This window comes from Macrobrachium nipponense, chromosome 13 (assembly GCF_015104395.2).
Source record: "Macrobrachium nipponense isolate FS-2020 chromosome 13, ASM1510439v2, whole genome shotgun sequence".
In the NCBI taxonomy this organism is placed as follows: Eukaryota; Metazoa; Arthropoda; class Malacostraca; order Decapoda; family Palaemonidae; genus Macrobrachium; species Macrobrachium nipponense.
In genome coordinates, this window is record NC_087206.1 from 22,830,358 (window position 1) to 22,840,357 (window position 10,000).

The window sequence follows — 10,000 nt, forward strand, 5'->3', positions numbered from 1 at the left end:
GTTTAACCAGACCACTGAGCTGATGAACAGCTCTCCTAGGGCTGGCCCGAAGGGTTAGATTTTCATTTACGTGGCAAGGAACCAACTGCTTACTTAGCAACGGGACTTACAGCTTATTGTGGGATCCGAGCCACATTATATCGCAAAATGAATTTCTAATCACCAGAAATAAATTCCTCTGGATCCGCATTGGCGGCAGCAGGGGGCGAACTCTGGCTACCAGATTGATAGGCGAGTACGCAACCCACTCGTCCACTGAGGAACTTGGTTGGAGAACAAGTTCCAGTCAGGAACATGAAGTGTTGAGGTTTACTGAATTTTAAAATGTTTTTATATCTTGATTAGTGATGTATCGGGTTTATTTATTTTTGTTTAGTAATTGAAGGGGATGTCCGGAAAAGTAATTGAGTATAATGAAGGCTGAAATTAACTGCATCATTCCTGAATGTCTTGTCAAGAAGAATGGACCTTGTCTTTGGCAAGTAAAATTCAGAGTATCATAGCAATAAAAAAAAATCTGCATATTTTAAATTCGATGAAAAACTAAAGAAGATTATGTAAGATGCTGACAAGAACAGTGTCCCTCTATATCCATGCATGTTTATCATGGTTATAAGCCATATATGCAAGTCAGCTTTTAAATGAGAATAAACATTCAATATAGCGAAGTAATGTAAATTGTGAATAGGCCTATATGCGTCAATCCATGATTACACATCACGCATGTATATCAGTTTTAAAATTAGAACAAAAAATATTCAAAATAGTAATGGAACAAACTCATATAATAGTAGACTATGTTTATTTATTGTTAACATACTTTATTAGTGAATAACAGCCTCTCCTTCACCGTACGCCTTTTTTAGCCGTTCATTTCTTGTTGCTGTCAACATGGTTGCAACTAAGAACTGGGTAAAAAAAAAAAAAAACTGTAAAGGAAAACTATTGCGCCGGCTTTATGTGTCCGTCCGTATGTCCGCACTTTACGCTGTCCGTCCTCAAATCTAAAAAAGCTATCGAGGCTAGGGAGCTACAAATTGATATTTCAATCATCCACCTTCTAATCATCAAGCATACCAAATTGCAACCCTCTAGCCTCAGCAGTTGTTATTTTATTTAAGGTGAAAGTTAGCCTTGTACCGTGCATCAGGCAGTACCTTCCGGATTCATGGGACGCACCCTCACTCTATCCGATCTGGTGAGTGACTGAAGAGCTAACGATCAAAACTCATGGTTTTATACAGCATTATACATTTTACAATAAACTCGATTGCGCCGAAGAAACTTCGACGTATTTTTACTTGTTATTAGGTGATTATGCTAGTGGCTTCAGTCTTGTTTTTTTGAAGTTACCCCTTATGCAAGGGATATTATTATTATTATTATTATTATTATTATTATTATTATTATTATTATTATTATTATATTATTGTTTCGGAAACGACTCTCTCTCTCTCTTACGGGATGCTCTATGAGCAAGAGCCCGTGCTGGCATAAGGTCAGCTAAATCTAAAACAGCAACCCTCTCTCAAGCAAACTTCAGCGAGCAGTATGGCCGTCTGGATGCTATTGAGTTGGTATTGTAGTTTCTCAATCCTTCGAGTGAGGTTCTTTGTAGTAGCAGGTAAAACATGCAGCAGCATTCCAGAGTTTATTTTCCTTGACGTTTCGGTAGAGCTTTATACCATCATATTCAATATCAAATTAATGGTAAACGCCCTGTCGAAATCCTGCAACTCATATTATCTCCTGTTCATCTCCACTCACCTCCAGCGAAGTGGGTCTAGGTCTTCCAACTCTCCTGATGACCACAAAAACCCAAGTGACAATACCACGTACCATTTTCCCCTGGGTAGTGTGAAGGGCTTGTCCGAGTCTTCTCCATACTCCTTTCATCATTTTCTCGGTTACTTCAAAAGCTTAATTTCCCTTATGGTGTTATTCCTCCCATTCGGTCCACTTGAATCCCCGGGAGCTGCTCATGGAAGATGAACCTGCAGCAATTAATAAAAAGCGCACATGCATCTCTAGAGATATATAGAGACTGGTCCATTATGTAAATAGCACTAATTGTTATGATAACTTTCATTCATAAATTGTCGAACATATTATCTCTCTGTCCCGAGCATATATGACTACGAGACTGTGATGTCAACAATTAGAATGCTTTCAGCTATGGAATGCCATCCTTCCACGAAGTCTTCCCTGCGTTTTCTGAAAGATAGAAATGGCATTCAACTATGGCAGTGTTCTTGGATTACTAAAAAGATTTATAGATTTCAACTGTAGTTGTTTCTTGAATTACTAAAAAGATCTCTAGGTTTCAACGGTAGTAGTGTTTCAACTGGACTTGTATTCTCGAATTGTTAAAAATATCTACAGATTTCAACTATAGTTGTGTTCCTGAATTACTAAAACGATCTATAGATTTCAACTGTAGTTGTGTCTTGAATTACTGTAAATTTCTATAGATTTCAACTGTAGTTGTTTTCTTGAGTTACTAAAAATATCTATAGATTTCAACGTAGTTGTGGTCTTGAATTACTAAAAAGGTCTATAGATTTCAAATGTAGTTGTGTCTTGAATTACTGAAAATATCTACAAATTTCAACTGTATTTTTGTCTTGAATTACTGGGAATATCTATAGATTTCAACTATAGTTCTGTTCTTGAGTTACTAAAAAATTTATAGATTACAACTGTACTTGTGTTCTGGAATTACTAAAAATATCTATAGATTTTAATTGTAGTTGTGTTCTTGAATTACTAAAAAGATCTATGGTACCATGCGTATATCTGTGCACAATTATTACTAAAATTCACAAGACACTATAAAGGCATATATCCCGCCCCCCTTCCCCCGGCCAAGGACGGGCTTTGCGATCGTAATACCGCCACCATTCTCGCCTAAATCTTAGTTAGAGAGAGTAAAAGAACAGAAGGCTCATCCCGCCGTTTTACAGTAACGCACGTACACCTGCGTCGCGATTCTTTGTCTACCCTTGATTGCGTCAAATTAAGACTGTGATCAGATCAAGTTGTCTCACGGCGGTTTCCTCGTTTGTAAATTCAGGCACACTCGTCGTAAAGCACCATCAATTACAGTCCCTGGAGATCCCTGGAGAGGGCAGTACCGAGCAGTGAGCAATAATGAATAACGCTTACCGAGGAGCAGTATTCTAACAGCTTTGTTTAGTTTGGAAGTATGTTCAGCGTGTGGACGTACATTTTGCTTAGATTTTTCGAGTAAGGAAAATCCTCCGTGGAAAACCAAGAGTTAGTTTGAATTAATTTTGAAAAAAAACTCCACAGATTGTTAGTTGCTTCCAAAGGAATTTATATTTTCTCTCGACACCTTAATTAAATGCACAAATTGAATCACGCTGTCACATAACAAATGATTTATACTTACGTGTGTGTGTGTGTGCGTGGATTTATGTTTGCATATATGCATACATTTTGCGCGCACACACACACACACACACACACACACACACACACACACACACACACATATATATATATAATATATATATATATATATATATATATAATATATAATATATATATATGTGTGTGTGTGTGTGTGTGTGTGCATGTATGTAAATGAATAAAAATTGAATTACATGAAACACGAACTAGCCGTATGGTTGGACTAGCATTGTTAAGATGAAACAAAACAAGGCCTAGTTCATGGAAAGTATAGCAAGTTGCATGCAATGCACCGTGTTATCAAGTATCGTTGCCCAGTCCACAAAACAGGCAGTACATTTCGCGAAATTAGCATTCTAATTCCCGAAATTGGCAAAACAGCTGTTGCTAGCGAACACAGCCAATTAATGAATTCCATTTTTTAAAATGCAACACATCACAGGACTAAATAAATTTCGTGCTTCCCAGTGCTTTCATCTAGTTTTAAAACAGACTTACTGGGAACAAGGAGCGTCATTGCAAATCGGTGCAATCAAAGCACTTTAAAGTTGTGCAAGTTTCATCGTTTCGTTGCAATTATAGCGCGATCAAACAAAGCTTGAATTAAAAGAAAAAATATTATGTTCCCGCAGCTGTCAGGATTAATTAAATTGTATTTTAGAACGTTTGTCAAAATTATTTATTTAATCTTTTAGTTCTGCAATTGTTAAAATACCATGAAATGTTATACAAGCCTAAAAGCACCGATTATATTTCTATAACAATTATGAAGAAAGTTGTGTTTCATTTTTTTTAAGTACTACAATTGTGGTATGGTGTTTTTCTTCGCTACTACTATGAGATTCAGGGCCTCTGTAACACGGTTTTTTCGCAATAACTTTTTATCTATGCATTTCATAAATACAACGCTTATTCAGAATACATATTATATCAACACATAAATTTTGAGTGTATTCTTCACTACGTAGGTTGAATAAATTTGGTACTTGTAATGTAAAAGTGACCTTTTTTGAAGACGGGCCAACTTACTCAGAGGAAAAAAGGGGTTTCGAACGCACTCGTTACGTAACTTATGACAGCATTTCTTCCCTCTTTCTCGATGGATGATTGGCTATACGTAACGAAGCTAAAACCTCTGCAACAATGACATAAATTTCAAATTTATCAACGCAAAGCAGTACACCTTTATGAACTCTGGAACCTCTCCACTGATAATTGTCATAATGAACAAACCAACAAAATATGTCAATAATACAAAAAACACTTCGATTATTAGTCTAACTCCAAAATAAGTTTCCAAAAGAAAAAATTACTGTCTACTTTATAGGTCACAATCAGATTGATAAGATGTAAGGGAATAGTTAGTAATTATCAAAACATAGTAGACAAGCTTGATTTGATAACTGCTATATCCAATGTCAAGCAATTTTTTTATGTTTTATTGGCTATCTACCTATTTACTGAAAAAAAATAGCCGGTACCGTATATTGGCTAAACCTTCACCAATAATTATCGTCAGAATGATGACTTCATGAGGCTCACCCACTTTCGCCTCGTTATAATTCAGGATAACACTGAAGCTACCATGGCATTGTTGGATTAGAAAATTTAACTTTTTGGCTATAAAAACTAATTTCGAGTAGATGTAAGAAGTGCTAAATGATCCTCAGGATCCCAGCAGTTGGCCTAAACGTTTAATTCATGTATATTACTGCTATACTGTTGCGGCACTACTGCTACAGTAGTATTACTACGCTAGCACTGATACCCCACAAACATCTATGTATCGTTCCGCTATTCATAAAGTCTTTGGGTTTCAGAGCCAATGGAATTTCTGTCAGGTGGATGGGCGGGGCAACATTTAGTCAAGAGGTGTTTGTTTACCTTGCTTACGTAATGAATGTTTTACGACTCTTGGCTCGTAATCATTGGCCATGGCGTCGGCTAGATCATTTTTACTCTATAAAAATTAAAACTATCGGGTTTAGGTTATTGATAATGCTGACAAAATTTGTGTGTGGTTGTAAAATATACATATGTCAACTTTCAGCTACATCCGATGCTTTGACAAGGAGCAAAGTCCAAAAAACCGTGTTACAGAGACCCTGAATCTCATAGTAGTGGTGTGAACCATTTTGCCAGAACTATTATCAAATAATACATTTTGTTAAGAGTGGTAGGCTACGATATTTTATATTACGTTCCCGATGATATATTTGTTTTCCAGTTACTATGAAATGGACGATTTTAATTATCTATATTTGGGGATACAAAGGTAGCTAATATATAATACTTGTCACCAATATAAACAAGTAAAATTCGCCGGAGTTTCTTCCGCACAATCGACTTTTCTTTACAGCTATAAAGCTTTGTGAAACTCTCAGTCACGGCCTATGAAACTGTCAGTCGCGGCCCATGAAACTTTCCGCCACAACCCAGTGGTGGCCTGTGCTGTTGGCACCTATCGCGGTGCGAGACGCACGACCATAGCTAACTTTACCGTTAACTAAACTAAAAACTACTAATGCTAAAGGACTGCAATTTGGTATGTTTGATGACTGGAGGGTGGATGATCAACATAACAACTTGCAGCCCTCTAGCCTCAGTAGTTTACCAGATTTGAGGGCGGACACATGAAGTGCGGACGGACATACAAATAACTATCTCGATAGTTTTCTTCTACAGAAAACTAAAAACTTTTCTAAGATAACAGCGAAAGTCATGAATAAAATTTTCAGCATTTATCTTTTCCCATCTACCTGGCGTTACTGAGTTTAAAGAGTAACAGGAGCGTACCTGGATTCCCATTGGATAGAATATTTGACACTGTTCGTGAGAAAAAGTGTGATTGTTTTACCACAGTTTACTGAGCACGTGCCAAACTCGTCTGCAGGGAACAGAATTGAATTCCTTGTTAGGAAGGGCCTAGTGTTTGCTCATTTCTGCACGTAGCCTTTCACTCATTATTAACTATTTAAACATAATAATGGTAGACGAGAAACTAGGAAAGATACTTTCATTAATGCGATTCCAAGTTGATATGAAATTTTTGTATGTTTCTGTGATATGCTACACATTTTATTGATATTTTTTCATAAACCTCACAGTTAGAGGAGAAAGTAAATAAAAAGGGGAATATTACTGTTGCACTTGTCACATATTGATTGCTGGGTCTCCTTTTTATCGTGAAGCGAAATCATTCATATTTGCTAAAATGGTACTTGATTGGGAGAAAGGTTATTTTCTTTTTGTATTGAAAAAAAAAATGATACAGTAATGACAGCAAAAAAGTATACTTTGGCTTACTAAGCTCTACATTAATTTAATCTTTAATGACTATCCCGATTCGCCTCCATCTACAATCCATAAAGCATAATGACATAATTGTTAACTTCGTCAGTCTTATATAAACTACCATAGGGCTAAACGTTATTATACATGAGGTATAATGTTTTAAACTCATGATCGTACTGGACCTAAAAGGAATGCTGAGTGCCAATCCTTTTTCTTTTATAAAAAATCAGTTGCAATCATTCCTCTGCCTGAACCATTCGTCTCAATATTAAGTGCATCGTATTATACCAGTTTCTTATAAATTTCTCCCGACCTACTCAGTCATTCCATATTTAGGTGAAACGGTCTGTAAGTTCTTTGTGTTCCGTTTTCTTAAATACTGGTTGTCAGACATACATAAAACGTTAATTCATTTTATGGTTCCCGCAATATTCTTATAATTTGAATGTCACCAGTTTGAGCTGTCATCTTGTATTGCTTTCGATGTCTGATAAATTCAGCTATTCCATCATGCCAAAATTTCCACTTGAGTACATTACATTACCTGAGGTTTAAGTTGGTCAAGGCCTTTCCTTCTGACTCAAGACTCAAAGGCAATGATTCAAAAGGAACAGAAAAACCTGACAGCTCATCAACAGGGCTCCGGGGTGATAGATGGGAAATGGTCATAATTATACTGGTAAAGTATAATTATGAATTATAATATAATAAACTGTAATATATCATTGTAATCTAGTTTTCACTGATCAACTATAGACAGGACAGATGGCTTCCTGTGGAGGTCTTAGAGTCTTAGAAGACTATAACGAGCAAAAGTAACCCGATTAATTTTTGAAAAAATTTCTGAAATGAAATTAGTGCCATCAGTAGTAGCCCATGGAGGCTTAACATGAATACCACCATTCATTTATGTCGTTAAACAAACGTTGTACATAAACATATTAACTAATATCCAACATGTCATCTAATGTTCGCATTTTGTACGCTATATTTTGTGTACTTTTTTTCTTGAAACTTAAGGCTTCCATTATCTTGTCCTGGTAACCTACTGTTGACTGGAAGATTTCCAGGGCGCGATAAAAAAAATCAAACTGGTAGGTCATTTTACAGTAGATAAGGAAAAGGCTCAAGAAGGGCCAGTTCACTCAAGAACAAATGAACGTCGTGTGAGCATATCCCAATGACTAAAAGTCGTGGCTAGCATGGCCGGGGGAACAGAAAAAGAACAGACGAAACCGGTCGCGAGAGAACAGATCTCGACCTTCCACTTCTCAAGTTGCCTTTCACGGGCGATCCGAAGAAGCGATCTGCGTCGTGACTCGGCTCCTGGGTTTAAGATTATCTGGGTTCGAGATTATCACACCCATCATGCGGTCTACCAGTAATGCGCCAAACTCGACTAATGGCCGCAAAGGCACGCGAACGCCGCCCCGCTCGACGTTGGGCCAGCTGATGTTGTGCTTGTTCTCGCAAGCACACGTGACTTCCCGTTTTCATGGCCTGTCAGACCTTGGGACGTCGATGACCACCAGCCAGCACTCGGGGGAGGACCGGGAGAGAGGGAGGAGTGCCGTCAGGTTTCTCTCTTAAAGGGTAAAGGCTGGGATGGATTTAAGTTTCACCGATGGTTGATATTTCTGAATACTGACAATTTTAGTAGGACACTGGTATTTTTAAAAGGTGGTTTGATGGTGCAGGCAATTACGTTATGTTTAATCGCTGGTAATCTATGGCTTTTTGACTTAATACCTGAATAGTTACGTAAGTATTTAACTATTTGGTATGCAGGGCATGTGTGACTGGACATCCAGATGTGTGTCTTCTCTTCTTCTTTCCCACCGTTATCCCTACATTAAGGGGTCGGTTGCCTGATGCTCCTTCTCCACTACCTTCTATCAAAGGCATCATCCTCCACAAAACCTCTTCTCTCCATTTATTCCTTCACTTTATCTCGCCATCTAATTCTCTGTCTCCCTCTTGATCTTCCTCCTCGTCATCCATCCTCAACATATGCCCATGCCATTTCAATCGTGACACTTTTATCACCTCTGTAATCTTTACTAAGCCTGCCCTTCTTCTTGTTTCATCAATTTCCAATCTCTTAAGCAACGATATTCCCATAATCCACCTCAGCATTCTCATCTCTGTTCTCTCAAGCTTTACTGCCTCTTTTCTTCTTAGAGCCCATGTTTCTGTTCCATACATTAACATTGGTCTTATCATTGTTATGTATCTTGACTTTTAGCTTGATTGGCATTTTCTTATCACATAACATTCCATTTACCTCTCTCCACTTCCCCCATGCAGCTTTTATCCTACTGTCAACTTCAGCCTCACATCCTCCCTCTTGGTTGAAAGTAGATCCTAAGTATTTAAACTTTTCTGCCTGTTTTATAATCAAGCCTCTTCTTTCTTGTATTACTATTCTGTCTCTATCTTTCCTACTGCTCAGAAAAACCTCTGTTTTATTTACAGTTACCTTTAAGCCACCACTCTCTAAAGATTCCAGCCACCCTCCAACCCAATTTTAAAAAGATTTTTATCCTTACAGTTGATACTGAAAAAATATAATTGGTTCGTGTTTAATAAAGATACATATTTGATATAATGAATTACGAGTAATTAACCTATTGATTTTTTTTAGTAGAGCTTAAACAGGATTTGGATACTTTTACGAAATCACTTTTTTACTGTTAACCTAGATGAATATATTTATAACAAAGACACGTATTATCCCATCTCTTGATAAGTAAAGTATATTTACACAATGAACTTGGTCTCTAGTGACCTTAACTTTCTTGAATGTGAGTTTTCTTAATGACAGGTATAATGTAACACAAAATTTCTGCAGTTTGATAATATATAAAGCCTAGAAGTTGAAACATAGATTTGATTAGCTCAATAATAAGCAAAAGATAACAATAACTACATATATCAAATATGAAATTAACAAATATCAAATATGAAATTAATATTAGTAACACATGAATCTAAATATTAAAATGGTAAAATAGGATGCAAATCCTGTGAATTTAACTAATAAAAGGATATGCGAAACATAAATCTAATCAGTCAAGCAACATACGAAAATTATAATTTACCGGTAAATTATTTTGTTATTTAGAAAAGATCCTCTCATGAGCATGTTTCAATTGAAGTGCTGGCTGCATCAGCAGACGCAATTTGATTTACGATAAAGTTTTGTTTTTCTCGTAATTCCTTTGTCTTTATTACCCAATATTCTTTGCCACGAAATGAGTACTGGGCAAATAGT

At 36.8% G+C, this 10,000-nt stretch overlaps 1 protein-coding gene across 2 annotated transcripts in view; it reads left to right on the forward strand.

The window, feature by feature from the left end:
- LOC135225685 (PDF receptor-like) overlaps positions 1–10,000 on the forward strand; it is a 478,368-nt gene that overhangs the window by 242,670 nt on the left and 225,698 nt on the right. The gene's annotated exons all lie outside the window — the stretch shown is intronic.